The sequence below is a fragment of the Camelus bactrianus genome, unplaced genomic scaffold (genome assembly GCF_048773025.1).
Source record: "Camelus bactrianus isolate YW-2024 breed Bactrian camel unplaced genomic scaffold, ASM4877302v1 HiC_scaffold_53, whole genome shotgun sequence".
Lineage (NCBI taxonomy): Eukaryota > Metazoa > Chordata > Mammalia > Artiodactyla > Camelidae > Camelus > Camelus bactrianus.
Window position 1 is genome coordinate 380,860 of NW_027413970.1, and position 20,097 is coordinate 400,956.

Sequence of the window (20,097 nt, forward strand, 5' to 3'; positions counted from 1 at the left end):
ATGGTTCTAAAGGCATAAGGAGAAAAACAGAGTTAGTTACAAAAGAATACTCATAAGACTTTCAGCTGATTTCTCTACACAAACACTACAAGCCAGAAGGGAGTGGCAAGATATATTCAAAGTCCTGAATGAAAAACAAACAAACAAAAAAGATTCAGCCTAGGATAATTTATCCAGCAAGTCTATTCTTCAGAATAGCAGAAGAAATAAATATCTTCACAGACAAGCAAAAATAAAAGAATTTAGCAACACTAAATCTATACTAAAAGAAATATTGAACGGTATACTTTAAATCGAAAAGAAGCAGTTTGCTTTTGAAAGGAGAAAACCATAATTGGAAAGGTGATAATTACCATGAATTACAACAGAATAAACATGGAATTGTAAAAGAAGACTTCTAAATCATTAAGAGTGGGAGAGGGGAGCAAGAAAACATAAGAGTTTTCTTCATTCTTTAATTTTTTCATTCTTGGTAGGATGGGTTTGAGCTTGTATTACTATATGTTTTAAACAAACAGATACAGTAATGGATTAATATATGTACAAAATTGGGTAACCATAAGACAAAAACTTACAAGAAAGTCACAAAAACTAAAAATTAACCAAGATAATAGAAAGGAAAACTTTAAAAAAAACACACACAACAAGAAAAAGAAAGAAACAAGGGAAAAATGCCAAATCAATTGCAAAATTAAGTTCAAAATGGCAATAAACCAAGGTTTATCAGAAATTACTTTAAATTTCAATAGGTTAAATGCTCTAATGAAAAGGCATATAGTGACAGACTGGATAATAAAACAAGAACCTACAATATGCCACATACAAGAGACCCACTTTGGGAAAAGGACACAAATAGACTGTGAGTGAGCAAATTGAACAAGATATTACACACAAAAAGAAATGAAAAGAAAGCAGGAGTAGCAATACTGAGTTCACACAACATGAACTTTAAAACAAAGACCATAAAGAAAGACGAAGAACATTTTACGATTTAAGGAGCAATACAAGATGAAGATATTACATCCATTAACATAACTATACCCAATGTAGGAGCAACTAAATACATAAAGCAAATACTAACAGATATAAAAGGAGAAATTGCTGGGAATAAAATAATGGTAGGAAATTAAAATATCCCATTATCCTCACTGGAAGATCTTCCAGATGCAAATTTAATAATGCAACAGAAATTAAATGATACAATATACAAATTAGACATGGTTGATATTTCAGAACATACATCCTAAAAAAAATACAATATGCATTCTTCATAAGTGCATATGGAACATTTTCTAGGATGGATCATGTACTTGGGCGCAAAAAAAGACTCAACAATTTTAAGATAATAGTAATTATTTTAAGCATTTTTTCTGAACACAATGCATGAAACTAGAAATCAACTACAGAAAAACAAAGGAGAAAGAAATGACAGCATGATAATTAAACATGATACTAAGAAACCAATGGGTCAATGAAAAAAATCAAAAAAGAAATTTAAAAATACTTTGAGACAAATGACAAAAATCACAACCACGCAAAATCTATGGGATGCAGTGAAAGCATTTCTAAGAAGAAAGTTCATTGCAGTTAAGGTCTTCCTCAAAAAAGATTAACAATCTGAAATAAACAACTAACCAACTAAAATAATTAGAAAAAAAGAGCAAACAAAACCTAAAGTCAGCAGAAGGAAGAAAACAATAAATATCAGGGAGGAAATAAATAGAGATTTAAAAAACAATTGAAAAATTCAATCAAACAAACAGCTGGTTTTTTTTTTTTGAAAGAGTAAATAAAATCGACAAACCTCAAGCCTAGCTTGCAAAGAATAGAAAAGACAGAGCACAATCAAAATAAGAAAGGAAAATGCAGAAATTACAACCAATACCACAGAAATTCAAAATATAATATGAGAATACTGTGAACATCTTTATGGAAAATAAATGAATAACCTTGAAGAAAAGGACAGGTTTCTGGAAAAATACAGTCCACATGACTGAATCAAGAAGAAATTTAACATTAGAACAAACCGATCACTAGAAATGAAATTGAATAAGCATTAAAAAAAAAAAAAAACTCCCAATGAACAAATGTCCAGAACTGCATGGCTTCACTGGGGAAATCTATCATACATACAAAGAAGAACTCATACCAGTCTTTCTCAAAATCTTCCAGAAGATTGAAAAGGAGGGGGTACTCACAAACTCATTCTATGAAGTCACCATCACCCTGATACAAAACCAGACAAAGACACTACCAAAAAAGAAACTCACAGATCAATATCACTGAGGAAACATAGATAAAAATATTCTCAACATAATATTTGCAAATAGAATCCAACAGCACATAGAAAAGATCACACACCATGATCAAGTCAGGTTCATCCCAGGAACACAAGGATGGTTCAACATATGCAAATAAATCAATGTAATACACCCCAACAACAAGAGAAAGGACAAAAACCACATGATCATCTTAATAGATGCAGAAAAAGCATTTGATAAGATTCACTGCCCATTATGATAAAAATCCTCACCAAAGTAGGTATAGAGGGGACATATCTTAACATAAGAAAAGCTGTTTATGACATACATACAGCCAGCATAGAACTCAATGTTGAAAAGCTGAAAACCTTCCTACTAAAATCTGGCAAAAGGCAAGGTTCTCCACTCTCACCATTTCTATTCAACATAATCTTGGAAGTCCTAGCCACTGCAATCAGGCAAGAAAAAGAAATAAAAGAGATAAAAATTGGAAAAGAAGCTAAAATATCGTCACTATATGCAGAGGACATGATACTATATATAGAAAACCTTAAAAGGTCCACACAAAAACTACACGAACTAATGAAAGAATTTGGCAAGGTACAAGGATACAAGATCACGAGATTAATGTACAAAAGGATACAAGATTAATGTACAAAAATCAGTTGCATTTCTTTACACTAATGATGAATCAACAGGAAAAGGAAGTGAAAAAACAATCTCTTTTAAAATTACACCTAAAGTAATAAAATACCTAGGAGTAAATCTAACCAAGGAAGTGGAAGACTTATACATGGAGAACTACAAGGAAATTAAAGGAGACTTTAAAAAATGGAAAGATATCCCATGCTCCTGGATTGGACAAATCAGTATTGTTAAAATGGCCACATTTCCCAAGGCAATCTACAGATTTAATGCAACCCCTATCAAATTACTAAGGACATATTTCACGAAACTGGAACAAATCATTATAAAATTTATATGGAATCACAAAAGGCCCAGAATTGCCAAAACATAACTGAAGGAAAAAAATGAGGCTGGAGGAACAACCCTCCCAGACTTCAGACCATACTACAGAGCTACATTAATCAAAAAGGCATGGTATTGATACAAAAACAGACATACGGATCAATGGAACAAAATAGGCCAGCAATGAACCCATAGTCTTTTGGTCAATTAATCTTCAACAAAGGAGGCAAGAACATACAATGGAATAAAGACAGTCTCTTCAGCAAATGGTTTTGGGAAAACTGGACAGCAGCATGTAAATAAATGAAGTTAAAATACTCCCTCTCACCATAAACAAAAATAAACTCAAAATGGATTAAAGACTTAAACATAAGACAAGTCACAATAAATCTCTTAGAAGAAAACAAGCAGAACATTATCTCACATACATCTCAGCAATGTTCCCCAGGGCAGTCTATCAAAGAAATAGATATAAAAGTAGAAATAAACTAGTGGGACCTAATTAAACTTACAAGCTTTTGCACAGCAAAGGAAACCATAGGCAAAACAAAATGGCAACCTATGGAATAGGAGAAAATATGTGCAAAAGATGAAACTGACAATGCTTGATCTCCAGAATATATAAACATCTCATACGACTTAATAAGAAAAGACGAACAATCCGAATCAAAAATGGGCAAAACACCTAAACAAGCAATTCTCCCATGAAGATATACAAATGGCCAAAGGCACATTAGAAAATGCTCAATACCACAAATTATCAGAAAAATGCAAATTAAAACTACAATGAGGTTTCACCTCAAACCAGTCAGAATGACCATCATTCAAAAGTCTATAAATGACAAATGCTGGAAAGGGTGTTGTTCAAAAGGGACCCTCCTACACTTTTGGTGGGAATGTAGTTTGGTGTAGCCATTGTGGAAAACAGTATGGAGACTCCTCCAAAGACCAAAAGTAGACTTACCATATGATGCAGTGTTCCCACTCCTGGGCATATATACAGAAGAATCCTTAATTCAGAAAAACACCTGCACCCTAATGTTCATATCAGCACTATTTACTATAGCCAAGACACGGAAGCAACCTAAATGTTCACTGACAGATGACTGGATAAAGAAGTTATGGTATATTTATACAATGGAATACTACTTAGCCATGAAAATTGAGAACATATTGCCATTTGTAGCCACATGGGTGTCCCTGGAGAATGTCATTCTAAGTGAATTAAGCCAGAAAGAGAAAGAAATATACCACATATCACTTATATGTGGACTCTAAAAAGTAAGACAAATGAACTTATATGTAAAACAAACAGACTCACAGACATATAATACAAACTTGTGGTTGCCAGGGGAGAGGGGATTTGGAAAGGATAAACTGGGAATTTGAGATTTGCAGATTCTGAGTGACATATATAAAATAGATAAATAAGTTTTACTGTATAGCACAGGGAATTATATTCAATATCTTGTGGTAGCCAATTTTTAAAAATGAATATGAAAATTAATATATATATATATTTATGTATCACTGAAGACTTGTGCTGTGCACCAGAAATTGAGGCATTGTAAACTAACTATAACTCAATTTTAAAAAGTAAAAATAAAAAAAAAATTGTCATTAAACTAGCAAAAATGCTCAGAGAGCACATACAGATGAACCCACTGCCAGTGTCAAAATGAAATCACAGTGGGTTAGGAGGAAACTTGCACTGATTTCGAGAAAAACAGGCAATGAGCCCAAACCAAATTTAATATCTTCCACTCTTCGCTTATCCCTTTGGGCTTCATTCTCATGGAAATCCGACATGGAAGGGAAGTGTTAGGGACTTCAGGCTAGCTGATGCTCACTCCACGTTCTCTGATAGCCATCTTAGCTGCCACAGGGGAATGAGTGTCTCACTCCAAGTGGAAGAACACAGCACCAAGGCAGTGGGGGACCTCAAATACTTCCACAGCACAAAGAAACAGTTTCTAAAAAAAATTTGAGATATATGTCTACCAATCAGTGTCATCAAAATATTCACTTATATGTACTGCTTATGAAGCCATCATTATGGTCTCTGAGGTTACTAGAATTATAAGAGTTTACAAGATTTAACAAGTAACATAATGAGCTTTTCTTCTGTCTTTAAAATATAAAAAAATTGAAAACATTATTTTGGTGAGCTAGCTGCCTCTATTGAGAAAAATTTAAAGAAGCACATCTACAAATATAAATATCAAACCAAGCTCAGTCTCTGTACTGATCACTGGTCCCTGGCAGACACAAGATGGAAATGTGTAGCTCAAGTTCTTGGCATGAATTACTTGCTATTAATTTGTCATTAACAGTAGATTCTGTCAAACTTAAATTTAATCATATTGATTAGTTTTCTAAAATAAAGACCTCTCACTTAAAAAATAAAAATCTTCAAAACCTAATAAAAATGGACAACTTGCTATAGCCTGGCTTATATTAGACATTAGGAAGGTCTTCCATTGTCTTCTTATTTACACTTTCACATGCAATAAAGAAAAATCAGGATTCAGTTTAATCTAGTTCTTTTAAAATATCTCTGAAACCACCATAGAACGATAGATAGGTTGATTCACACACTAGCTTCTCCAAATTTCAGATGATTTTTACAAGTGTCATTTATTCCAAATTTGGAAACACCCTGGAGGAAGGTATGGATGAATGGTTGTAGGAGACATACTGTAACTATAGGAAGGACCTTACCTCTTCCCTGAACGTGTAGAAGAGCAGAGTGAGTCATGCTTGTGGGGAGTGGAGAGAAACCGAGTGCAGGTTCCACTGTGGACCTGATGAGGGTAGGGTTGGTGGGGTGCTGTTGATGAGCATGTGCTCCAAGGAAAGGTGGGGCCAGGGAGTCCAGAATCACTGGAAATGGTTTCCTGGGACATGTGTCTGGAGCCGGATGGCCTGGAATGGAACTAGCATGAACAGAATTCCACAGTCCCACAAAGGTAGATTCCCAGGTCCATGAACAACCAGGACCACATGTGTGGGGGAGATGAAGGCCATTGTCTGAGAATGTGGGAACAGGCCATGAACAGCAGTGAGGGTGTATGTGTCGGGGCTGGGAGGTGGGGTAATTCTTAAATCTTAGTTCACATGTAAACTACAAGAGACTGGGTGTGGAGAAGCCAAAGTCAGGGTGAGGAAAAGTAGTGGGGTATTTTTGTAGAAGGACACACTGAGGCTTGGTGATGTGTTAAAAATGGGGGAGTACCCCTTGTTTTCTCTTTGGGGAGACTAAAACCGACAGCAATGGAATGAGAGGTGGATTTGAGGAAAGAAAAGACATGGTGATGTAGTGAAGACACTCTTCTGGGGAGGTGAAGAGACTGGAACATAAGTAAAATGTCTCTTTTCTCCAAAGGGATCCTCAAAGGCACAGAGAGTTCAGAAGTCCCCCATTCTGCTCCCATTACCAGTTGCTTTCAGGGACTCCATGAGGGATAGAGAAACCACCTGCTTGTTTATCACAGTAGAGAGCATCCTTGGTGAAGTGGAAAAACTTAAAAACTATAATTGAAATTATATTTTCTGAAGGCATGCACTTAAGTGGTTGCCATTGGGATTCTTTTTTGAGAAGACTTGGACTTACAAATAAGTGCAATGTATCCATTGAGATCTGCCCTGTCCAAAGTGGCAGCTGCTAGGGGGGAGGGTATAGCTATGTGATAGAACATGTGCCCAGCATGCACGAGGTCCTGGGTTCCCTCCCCAGTACCTCTATTAAATATAAATCAATAAAAACCTAATTACCCTCCCAAACAAACAAAACAAAAACCAAAAAAAGCACAGAAAACAAAGTGGCAGCCGCTAGCCACATGTAACTATTGCTTGCTTGATACATAGCCAGCTGAAGTTGAGATGCACGGTACGTGTAAAATAGATTCAGATTTTGAAGGTCTAGTATGAATAAAAGCATGTGAAATATCTCATATTTTTTTCTGTTGATTATATGCAGCAATGATAATATTTTGACTCTATTGGATTAAGTATAAATATATTGCTAAAGTCAATTCTATCTTTTTTTTGTTTTTACTTCTTTAAAAAAGTTGGGGAGGCTTCTGGAAAATTTAAAATTATATGAGCTTTTTGCATTATATTTGGACATCCCCTGAGTTGATTTACCAGAAACATCCTTTTGCCAGTCCTGTTCATTTTATGAAGTTTTGTTTAATTATTAGAATTACTTTTTCATGCTGTAACCTTTACCAGCCTTCTGTTTGAAATCAAGCTCAGTAAGGAGCTGGCATTTTTGGTTTTCCTTTGTGAATCTGATGAATGACTGCATTACTGTTTTGTGTTTTCTTTTCCAAAATTTAATTGTGTGCTGGTTAATTCCAGGATGGTGATGTCTGAGTTTTTTGTTTTTTGTTTCTTTTTTCTCTTTCCCTTTTTAAAGGTAAAATTGCACCATCCTGGAAATAGTTATCTCAGGGTATTAGGAATTATTTTTTGAAACATTCACCTCTCAAAATTCCTTCACTGGGCCTGGCAGCTCACACCATGACTCTATTGCTTTTTAGAGCTGCATTTTCAGAACATTTTATTGATGTATATTTGATTTACAATGTTGTGTTAGTTTCAGCTGTACAGCAGGGTGATTCAGTATATATATATATATATTTTTCTTTTCAGATTCTTTTCCACTGTAGATTACAAGAAATTGAATATAGTTCCTTGTGATATACAGTAGGTCCTTGTGCTTATCTATTTTTATATAATTGTGTGTATCTGTTAATACAGCCTCTTTTTGGATGCAAACAACATAGGTTGGGGCTCAGAGTCTTGGAAAACGAACACTACTAAGGCCATCCACCCAGGCTTTGGGGGCTTTCTGAGTTTGTCTGCCCCTCCAGGGGAAGGGAATGGCCCTGTCATGGGATGTGATGGTGCTTGGGCATCAGGCCTCTTTCCTGTATCCACGGCTGGGTGTCCTAAGTGAGCAGGGCAGAGAAATTGATGCCTATGCTGAAGTGGACAGGGGGTTCTGTGGACAGTGTGTTCTCACAATATTACCTTTTTCTGAGTGACAGGGGATAATTATTTGACAACTTCTGTGTGACTGACAAGAAATGTGTGTGGTAGAGTAGCCTTTCACATCTTACCTCTTTAAGCAGTCACTTTCCCTCCCTTTTTGTTACAAAAGAATTTATGTTGTTGGGAAAACTACTCATTAGGTGTACTTACCATAGTCACAGCCTTATGCCACTTAACCATATTTTCTTCTTGTGCTTTCCAGAATATTATAAAGCTGATAGAAAGAAAACAAGCAGGAGGGAATACTCCCAAACTCATTCTATGAAGCCACCATCAGTCTGATACCAAAAACAGGCAAGGACACCACCAAAAAAGAGAATTAAAGACCAATATCACAGAAGAACATAGATTCAAAAAATCCTCAAGAAAATACTAGCAAATAGAATGCAACTGCACATAAAAAAGATCATATATCATGGTGAAGTGGGGTTCATCCCAGGGACACAAGTGTGGTTCAACACATGCAAATCAATGTAATAATTCACAACAAGAGAAAGGACTAAAACCACATGATAATCTCAATAGATGCAGAAAACGCACTTAATAAAATTCAACGGAGAACTATAAAACATTGATGAAGGAAATTAAAGAAGTTTCTAAAAAATGGAAAGATACCCCATGCTCCTGGATTGGAAGAATCAATATTGTTAAAATGGTCATACTGCCCAAAGCAATCTACAGATTTAATGTGATCTCTATCAGATTACACAGGACATTTTTTATAGAATTTGAACAAATAATCTTAAATTTACATGGAATCACAAAAGACCCAGAATTGCCAAAGCAATATTGAAGAAAAAGAATGAAGCTGAAGGAATAACCCTCCCAGGCTTCAGACAACACTACAGAACTACAGTCATCAGAACAGAATGGTATTGACATAAACACAGGCATATGGATCAATGGAACAGACTAGAAAGCCCAGAAATAAACCCACCGACCTACAGTCAATTAGTCTTTGACAAAGATGGGCAAGAAAATACAGTGAGTAAAGACAGTCTCTTCAGCAAATGGTGTTGGAAACACTGGACAGCAGCATGTAAATCAATGAAGTTAGAACAACTCCCACACACCATAAACAAAAATGAACTCAAAATGGCTTAAAGAATTAAATATAAGGCAAGACACTGTAAATCTCCTAGAAGAAAACCTAGGCAAAACATTCTCTGACATAAATCATAGCAATGTCCTCCTAGGGCAGTCCACCCAGGCAATAGAACTCCTAGACACCTCTTCATACCACGATTCCACAGTGTTCAAAACAGTAATTCACTTGTGCAGCTGGGTAATAAGCCACAGCTGCCAGACCACTAGGCTTTTTCTAGATTTCTTGTAATGTCAAAGAAATCCAGAACAGTCATTAGCTATTTGAAGAAATTTTTGGTATCTCATTTTACAGTTAAAAATTTTTATTCCATTTTTCTAAAATTCAAAACTTCTGATTATATTAAAGCATAATCATATAGACACCCTTTTCAGGTGTACACACTACACTTTTTTCTTATCATTATAAACAAAGTTAAATTAATCAAGAAGTTACAATGAATTACAAATTATGTGCTAGGAAATGAAGCAGATACATAACATGTGAAAAAGAACAATCTTTATGATAGTTTGGAATCTAGCTGGAGACATAAGTACTATGTTGTGCCATCAAACAATTACTTGGTTTTGTGTTATATTCCAGATATATAAAAGAAGTTCCAAGAGAAGAAATCTTGTGTGACTAGAAACATGACATAGCTTTGCATCTGAAGGACACTCAGTAAGTACTAAAGGAGGGAACAAATGAATGAACAAGGAGAACCAGCATAGCTGTGCAGATACATAGGATTGAGCAGGGTTTTCAAAAACCAGCAACACAAAATCTGCTCCTTGCCAAAGAAGAGCCCTCAAGTCTACACACCTGAAATATTTCATTGAGTCTAAAGGCACATATTTTCATGTCTCAGCTTCTCAGAAATTGATGAGATGCCATAATTTAAAGAGTGGCATTTTTTCTTTCTAATAGTTAAAATAAATGTGTATCTCAAGCTTCTTAAATTTGATCAAACATATCGATTGACTCTAAACAAATGTTATTGTATGTAATATTATTTCAAAATTAATCACTTAATATATGTAAATTTAGAACCCTAGTTATAACTTTTAATATTCATAACAGCTCAAAAACTTAATGAAAACTTGTGATGCCAAATTCTGTGAGTTCTAATTCTTAAACTTTCAAAACATAAAACAAGAAAATTACAACCACTACAAACTCATACAGCACATCTTAAAATCTAGAGCATGCAAAATCTAAATATTACTGCAAACGGTGCTGTGAGGTAAATAACTGCCGATACTGTAAACAAACCTCAGTTATAGAAACACTGAAGATATTCTTTCCTTTTTACACTAAAATGTGGAAACCTGGGGAAAAGAAAATAGTTTTTGTTGCTGTCATTTATCTATAAATAAAAGAATAAAATACTGACCATCTTAACATATAGAAATTTTACAGAAAAACAAAAGAAAGGTGTTAACTTCATATTAATGAATTTCATATTCATTTATAAATTACTCTAAGGAAAACTCATACAATCAACATAATGCAGTAACATAATACAAGCAACATGTTATATTTTATTTTGACCGGGGGGAGATGCCATTTTTTAAAAAAAGGAAGCAATGAATTTGCCAATGTCTGACTATTATCAGGCAGCTAGGGAAACATTTTATACTTGACTGGAAAAGTGCAAACAGGCATGAATTAAACTGCTGGCACAACCTTAGTACAGCATCCTAGTCTAATTATTATAGGAAGTTACATCAAGGAAAGAGCTTCCCTACCAATTTTTTTATCATTATCAGCTTCGACATCCGAATAGAAAAGGATATGAACTAGTGAAACATTAATCAATCAAGGGAAGAATAAACCTTAAATCAGTAGGAGAATCTGCATATATCTATACACCTACAGGTATGTATGTGTGTATAGGAATTTCTCATAAGAATTACATAGTGAATTTGTCTTATGCTATGTACAGGGGTAACTAGTCACTTAATCTTTTTAGTCTTAAGATTCATCACTAGAAATGAAATAACACTTGTTGAGTATCTGCAATAAGCCCATCACTCTGTTAGATGTTTTATGTAAATTATCTCAATCTCCAAAAGAATCCTACCAGATAATTAGTATTTACTTCACATAACCAAAACTCAGTCACCTAAATTTGAATCCATTGGCCAAGTCAGCCAATTTCCAAAGCTCTTTTCCTTTACTACATGGTACTATGTATATATAAACATGAATGTGCACAAATATTGTCCACTACATGAATCATGACATAGCAATGGGACAGCTAGAGAGTACTGTCTAATTTTTTTCTACATAACACACTTCTGTAGTGAGAATTAGTTCAATCATTCATCATTAAGTGATGAGGTCAGTATAATGTGAAAGTCACATTGGTCCAGAAAGAATTGTTTCCAGCATAGTAATGTTTTAAACCCATGAAGGATGAGCTTTCTCACAGAGTCTTAGCAATATATGATGACCTTAAGGAAAACACATGACAATCCTGTGGAAGACGGTGAACAGAGGACAGTTAATGGCTTCAAGAACTGCTAGGATTTCTACAATGTTAGACTATCTGGCTGAGCTGTGAATACAAATAAGCCATGAAAATATTTCCCCATGTTTACTTAAAAAAAAAAAATAAGACGGGAGTATCTAAAGAAGAAAGTCTATATCCTGGATCAGAATTTTTAATTTTGACAATTTATATTTAACAGAATTGAATGCCCTCATGGAACTACATTTCAAAGGAGACTAACTGATATTGGGTGCAAATGTTCAGCTACACTAGAATTTTATGAGAACTCTTACCAGTTTTGCTAGTACATAGATTACAAGGCTGCATAGTTCTGAGTTGCTTGTCCTTATTTTTAGGGTATAATTTTGCAGAAATTTAGGGTTTTTTTCCAGAGACACATATATTGCTTTACAAGAGAACTGCCTGTATTATGGTAATGTAGAAAACCTAGTTTCACCACCAGCTTTATTCAGACCTACTCTAAGTTCTTCAGTATTTGCTGTTACAAAGTAAAACCAATCTACACTGAGAGGTTAAATAAACTTTATTGCTGCTAAACAATTAAGAATTACTTTGTCAAACCAAATCATTGCCCATTTTTATTTTTACTTTAAGAAATAAAAAGAGTTGGAGTGATATATTTGAAATAAAAAATAGAAAATAACATTTTAAAATACAGATTATATTAACAGAAGTAGAATATATGATCTCAAAATTCTCAAAATTATGCTAAATTAAATGTAAATTCTAGTATATACTATGTACTAAAAATATTTTGTCAGTCAAAAAAGATGTTTAATTCCACAAGGAAGATGACATTCATTACAATAATAATACAGGTTTTTCCCTTAGAAGTAGTCTACAGACAGCATACATGAGATTATTTTCCTTATGAAAATGTCAAATTATTAAGGAGAAAACAATATTTACCAATACTGGTCACAGAAAATACACTTTACTAAATTGGCTTCTTCATTTAAATCTCAATCTGTAACGTGTCTAAGATATCACTAATACTTTAAGAATGTCAAATCCTAATCAAATTTTAACTCTAGTAAAGTAAGTTACTAAAAGTTATCAATATTGAAATTTATTAAATTTCCACTATGATAAAACAAAATAGGAATCAAAATTAAACAGTCCTACATAAAATAAAATGTTTATTTAACAACTAGAGCTTATACTGCTCAGTTAGTGTTTTACTATCCTCATTGAGATGACTGAAGATTTCAGAACTAGGCTTCTGTCAATTTTCTACCTCTCAATCTCAAAAGGCTTTTGTTTCTTGATTCCTCCTTCCCTCCTGTCTGTGAAGAAAAAAGTGATCCCTATCATTCCCAAGACTGATATCAGTCCTTTTGATTTTGTCTACCCCATATCTCCTCCAGAAACTTGCTCTTTTAATCATCTCCCTCCTGCTTAAAATTTCAATTGCTTTAATCTCATTTGTCTCTCTTTCCATGAATATTATTCTTCCTAAATTTAAGAGATAATGTTGTTCCATGAAGCTTGCCTGTGTTTTGTGTATTCAGATACCCTGCTGTAAAATGTATCTCTTACTATGACTCACAGTAAAAAAAAAAAAATCTTGAAAGTTACTAAACTAATCTTGTGCCTTCATTTCATAGATGTGAACATTGAACCCACAGATCTGATCTATCAAAATTCACTCATTCAGTAATAGAATCCTTGGCCTTTCAATTCCCTCTATGGACAGACCTATTCTTTACTTTTCAAAATATGTCATGACATGGTGTCATTCAGTGAAGACCACTTATCATTATCTTAAGGTTATCTGTCAATAGATGCTTTATGCTAATATTAACTGAAAATTCAAGTTACTGGTTCCAAGCAAGGTCAGAATTCTGGGCCAAAGCTATTAACATCTCCATTTTGTTAGTGAGCATCTCTTTTTTTGTAGGTCCATGAAGTGCTATTTTTTTTTTCTGTCACCTTCTCCCTTTCTAGGTCATACCTCAGATAATGCTGTCTGCCTTGGAGATCAGAATCCATCTTATCTTGTGTGTCTGACTGTAGAGGAGAAGGCAAATGAGTGTATTTTCCCAGTTTTCTAGGATGCTCTTTATCCTGTGGGGTGATATATTAGAGATACTTTACAAAATCGTATGCTGTTGGGAAAGTAACAGGACTTTCCTTACCCTGTGTGCAGGCTGGAAAAGATGGTCAGTGGTGGGCGTGGCAGTGGCAGCCGCATAGGCTTCCTGAGCCATCAGCCAGCAGGGGGCAGCACTTCCTTTACTGCTAGTGGAAGGGAGGGAGAGAGTGTGTGTGTGTGTCTGTGTGGCCTTCCAGTACCTTTGCAATAACTGTAGTATGTGCTTTAGTATGTTAAAGATCTCTTCCCTTCACTCTTGAAATAATTTGATTTCTTTGAAGTTGATTTTTGAATAAAGATCTACATAATTAAATTAGTTGTATTCAAAGAAGTTTAAAAACCCTCCCATCTTTAGCAACAACTTTACCATGATTTATCATCATGTTTGTTTAAGGACCATTTAACATTGTTTTTGTAATAGAAGAAAAAACATTTTAACTTTCAAAAATAAATTTATTATTATCTAATTATGCATTTATTACATTTATTTTGAAGTAAAACCTGTAATCTTTAATCACTTAGAATAATCACTGTTAACATTTTTCTATGTGCAATTTTTAATGTATAAATAAATTTTTAAATATTCAGCTAGACTGAAGCAATAAGCTGTATACCAGAAATTGACACAACATTGTAAACTAACTGTACTTCAATTAAAAAAAAATCTCCTAGAAGAAAACATAGACAAAACATTCTCTGAAATAAATCTTAGCAATGTTCTCCTAGGGCAGTAAACACAGACAATAGAAATAAAAGCAAAAATAAACTAATGAGACTTAATTGAACTTATAATCTTTGCACAGCAAAGAAAACAATACACAAAACAAAATGACAACCTATAGAATGGGAGTAAATATTTGCAAATGATGAAACTGACAAGGGCTTAATTCCCAGAATGTTAAAAAAAAAAAAAAAACAGCTGATACAACTTATTAACAAAAAAAAACAAACAGTCCTATCCAAAAATGGGCAGAAGACCTAAACAAGTAATTCTCCCATGAAGACGAACAAATGGCCAATAGGCTCATGAAGAAATGCTCAGTATTGCTAATTATCAGAGAAATGCAAATTAAAACTACAATGAGGTATCACCTCACACCAATCAGAATTGTCATCATTCAAAAGTCCACAAATGATAAATGCTTGAGAGAGAGTTTAAAAAAGGGAACCCTCCTATAGTGCTGGTGAGAATGTAGTTTGTTGCAGCTATTATGAAAAGCAGTATGGAGATTCCTTAAAAAACTAAAAACAGACCTAAACTATGACCCAGCAATCCCACTCCTGGGCATACATCTGGAGAGAACTCTAATTCAAAAAGGCACATGCACCCCAATAGCAGCACTATTTACTATAACCAACCTAAAATGTCCATCAAAAGATAACTGGATAAACAAGCTGTGGTATATTTATATAATGAAATACTACTCAGCCATATAAAGGAATAAAATAATGTCATTTGCAGCAACATGGATGGACTTGGAAATCATCAGTCTAAGTAAGTCAGAATGAGAAAGAAAAATACCATATAATATCACTCACATGTGGAATCTAAAAAAAGAATAAAAGACACTGATGGACTCATCTACAAGACAGAAAGACACTTGCAGACATGGTAAACAATCATGGTTACTGGGGGAAAGGGGATGGGGAGGGACAAATTGAGAGTTTGAGATATGCAAACATTAACTACTATATATAAAATAGATTTAAAAAACAAATTTCTTCTGTATAGTACAGGGAAATATACACAATATCTTGTAGTAATCTATAATGAAAAAGTGTGAAATGAATATATTTGTGTATACGTATGACTGAAACGTTATGCTGATCACTAGAAATTGACAAATTGTAACAGTATAATTTTAGAAAAGCTTAATTGACCAAAAAAAAGTCAAGAAGAAAAAAAATATATATGTGGATGTATATTCAGCTAGATTCCTAGTCTTATCACTTAATGTGTAAGGGGAATGATTTTTTTCCCTCTGCCACCTTCTTACAGGTTAATGCTTTGGGAGTCTCCCTGGGCCTTTCCATCACCTCTCAGTGTGGAGACTGTCCGCACTTCCTGCTAGAACTTTGGTGTTCTTGTGGCTTTAGTTACTGTCTCTATGTTGGGATCCAAATCTGCATCTCTAGTCCCTAAGGCTTTTTTATATTCTTCTAACTGCCTGTCAGAAATTTTCAACTGGATGTTTTATAGGCACCTCTTCATGTAAATCTTTACTCTCCCCTGGGGCTTTTAGTTTGACCTACAAACTTTTTGCAATCATGTTGGTGTATTTCTCTCTTTTCACCTTACTGTCCTACATTGTTCTCTCCCACCCCTTCTGGGCTGGTTTCCTAGCTTCTGAGCATCTCCTTCCTTCACCTTGGCCTGGCTACTCAGATGTCAGCTTTCAGAGCCTGATCTCTGGGAAATGTTTTTGAACTCCTCTTTGACCTCCTTAAGACTGGGTCAAGTGTTTCAGTGTACCCTGTGATACCTTTTTCCACCATAGCATTTGTCACTTAATATAGTATTATTTTTGCCTGTTTACTAGACACAAACTTCTTATTCACAACTTCCTAACACGTAGTCTGGGGCCTGGCACTTAGTAGGGACTTAATAAAAATTGGTTGGATAAGTGAGCAGTATTATGAAATGTCCCCAGTCTAATTAGCTGTAATTAGTCTTCTACAACATTATTTTTAATGTCTTTGATGGTATTGGCATTTAATAGCATAAAGGTTCGCCCAGTGTTTGGGCATTTTCCTTTCTTTTTTTCTTTTGAGTACAGCACGAATGGGTTTTCATAGCTCAGTGTTCAGAAGAAGCCTCCCCTTTACTTTCTCATGAGAGACTCAGCTGAGCTTAACATGCCTGGGTGGTGCACCTGATTAGGATAACAGAACCGGAGCTGTTTCCCAGCTCTCCTGTGTCCTGCTTTATTGCCCTATTCAGCTGCTTATATAGCTCTTATGAGAACTTCATACAAGCTTCTGATTATTTTTTAATTTACCTACCCTCAGACTCAATGGAGGTTAATTTAACAGTCTCATCCTCTCCCAACAGGGTGCTGTTAGCTAATAATATGTTTGAAAAGAATTCTCTAACCTAACAACCTCCCCATATCTGTTTAAATTTTGTTGTTGAGACATTTGTGGAGCTGGCTCTTATTTATGATTTCCTCTTAGTATTTTGCTAATACCAGGGTAAGGAATTGGCCCTTGTGTACAGAATGAGGTACTTTTCTTTGGGTGGTTTCTGACCGGCTAGCAGTATCTGGCCCATAAAAAGCGGCCTTTACCCCCACTCCACACTTCTCTAGCCATTCCTTTCCTGGTTCTCTTGTTTCCTGAATATGTATTTCCCAGGTGCTCTTTTGGGCCTTGTTTTTTCTTCATCTTCATTTTAAAACAATTGCAAAGATTATTGACAAATTTTACTTCTTGGTTATCATCTCAGATTGCAGTTGCTTCTTGCATATCCCATAAACCTGAGAGTGAGGCTTAGATAACTCAAGTATCTTACATGATTAACTGATTAAGCGGGGCTCTTTTCCCTTCCTTCACTGAAGTTCTGAGTTTCTCCTGTATTTGTAGTTTTTGAAGACTGTGACTATCACTGCTGTCATCTGGGCTTTGAACCTGGCCAGATCATGCCAGTTTTATTTTCCATAACATTTCCTGAATATCTCTATGAGGCACACCCTACCACCGTCAGTTCAGGAATGAATTGTCTCTGACCTGCTCACCACTCTTCCATCTGACCCCATCCTCCAATGCCTTGTGAAGGTGCACATTCACAGGGAGCCTCGGGGGCTTGTCTTTCCTAGCTCTGCAATGTTAACCACCTGTTGCAAATTGCATAGCCCTTAACATTCCTACCAGTTCTGCCCCTCTTTATCAGGACCTGGCAGTGCCTTTTCATGTGAATTCTCTGATTCTACAACTTAAGCACCAGATGAAGATCTTTTGTAACTTTCTTTCAAAATTGTTCCAAGTTTAAATAGACCCTTGGCTTTCAGCTATTATCTGCTGTTTAAAAACAGTGCAGTGTTTTTTGACTGGAGACCGTGGGCTCTTAAATACTGGTGCACCTCTAGAAAGATCCAAGTATCATTTGGAATTGTCGTGACCTTGTCGACAGTCTTAAGTGAGTAGGCCATGGGACCAAGGTCAAAGTTCACTATAACTTGCATGTGTGTGAGGTGGGAAGTAAATGTATGCATGTGCCAATAGCATGAGAAAGTATTATGAACAATACGCATGCTCGGGCATAATAAAAAGACAAGCGCATACGCCCGAGGACGCGCTTCACCCGCTTGTACTGCGATAAACTGCTGTTTTGCTCCATGTCAGCTCCTCACGCATCATGTCAGCTCCTTTGCATTTTTCCACTTGGGCAGCTCACCTCCTCGCATCCCTCTCCAGCCTCCCGCGGCTGACAGACCTAAACCAGTATTTCTCAGATTATTTCTAAGGCTGCAGTTTTGCTCATGCTACTTCCCTGTACCCCAAAACTATTTGTATTCCCGCTGCTTTCAGAATGTTTACGTAAATTCCAGATAGCCTGGCATTCTGGGTGCATTACATTTTGGCTTAGAACTGTTTCCAACCTCATAACCTGCCATTTTACACCATATTCCTGGTATACCTCCTGTCACAGCCAGATAGGTGTATCTGAGGCCCGCTGGTCTGGGGTGCCCTGTTCATTCCCTCTCCCACACCCTTCATCCTCTACGTCATAAACTCTTCAGTTCCAGCTCCATCATAAGCCTTCTCTGGCATGCCCAGATGAAAATACCACACTTATCACCTCTAACACCTAAAACTATGTACACTGGATGATAGTTTTTTCTATGCACTGCTCCTACTCACTGGATGTTCTCACAGCAGGACTTTATATCCCTACAGCACCCAGCAAATAATAAGCACTTGCTATTTTTTTGATGAAGAAATTGTCACTTAATCAGTTGCCACCTGTGATCCACCTGTTTGTAAGTTGAGAGTACTGTGGATTCATTGGTTTAGCTCCACACTATGAAAGTCTTCTTTGTGGAAAAACTTGTTCATAAAGGTGAAATTTCCCTTAGCTCACCATGATTCTGTTCCGCTAAACTTCTAACTCATTTTGAAGTTTACAGTTAGGGCATGAGAGTCAAAGTGAGCCTGTGGGCATATATATTTTTACTTGATAAGTTGTAGAAATTTACCGGTATATTGAGAAGATGATCAGACTAGGACTCAGAATACAGACCTAAATTTGAGTTCTACATTTCCACCTAAGCTAAGTCATTTAAAATCTCTTGGTCTTAGTTTCCTCTATAAGGGAAAAGTTGCATAAGATAGTTTCAGGTGTCAGTTTGCAATGAAAAAGCCTATATAAATGCTTTTGAACAGGAGGCTGCAAACTTTTTCTTTAAAGGGCCAGATTGTATTTTAGGCTTTGCTAGCCATAGACTGTTGCAGCTCCACGACACTGCTATTAGTAGCTTGAAAGTGGCCATAAACAATATGTAAACTAGCATTTCACTATTTTATTTATGAGAACATTACTATAGTTTCATTTTTATGAAATTATAAAATAAGCAATACTTATCTGTGCTTGAAAAAAGTTCAAAATTATGTCTGCCTGTAGGATGGTGGGTGTGGGGATTGACAGCGTAGGGACATGAGAGAGATTTATAGGGTGATGTTAATGTTCTCTATCTTGATAGTGGCTTGGATCATATAGGTTGAACTCAAGTAATGGTACACTGGAGGTTTGTGTATTTCACTGAATATAATTTGCTTTCTCAATTTTAGTTAATATGCATGGAGTGTTTAGGGGTAAAGTGTATGGACATCTGCAACATGAAATGCATTAAAAACAGATGGTGAATAGATATAAAATAAATATAGTAGACTACTGTAGAATCTAGGTGGGTTTATGGATGTTCACTTACATTTCTTCTAACCTTTCTATGTATTTGCAAATATTTCTAATTAAATGTTGCAGAAAAAATAATAAATGAATATATTGATATTTTCCTTGACTTCCTTCTACCTGTCACAGATTCTTTCCTGCAGGTAATGATTGCTTGTCAGTTTTCCTACCAGTGCTTTTCCAACACATTTATGTACGTCTGTCTGT

At 35.4% G+C, this 20,097-nt stretch overlaps 1 protein-coding gene across 29 annotated transcripts in view; it reads left to right on the forward strand.

Moving 5' to 3' along the window:
* LOC141576968 (uncharacterized) overlaps positions 1 to 18,967 on the forward strand; it is a 153,502-nt gene extending 134,535 nt beyond the window's left edge. For 5 of the 29 annotated variants that reach the window (XR_012505403.1, XR_012505397.1, XR_012505367.1 and 2 more), the window contains one exon: positions 8,491 to 18,967. The gene's annotated coding sequence lies outside the window, so the exon portion shown is untranslated. The remainder of the gene's footprint in view (positions 1 to 8,490) is intronic. The other 24 variants (XR_012505379.1, XR_012505381.1, XR_012505378.1 and 21 more) reach the window with 16 other exon arrangements.
* The last annotated feature ends 1,130 nt before the right edge of the window (positions 18,968 to 20,097 follow it).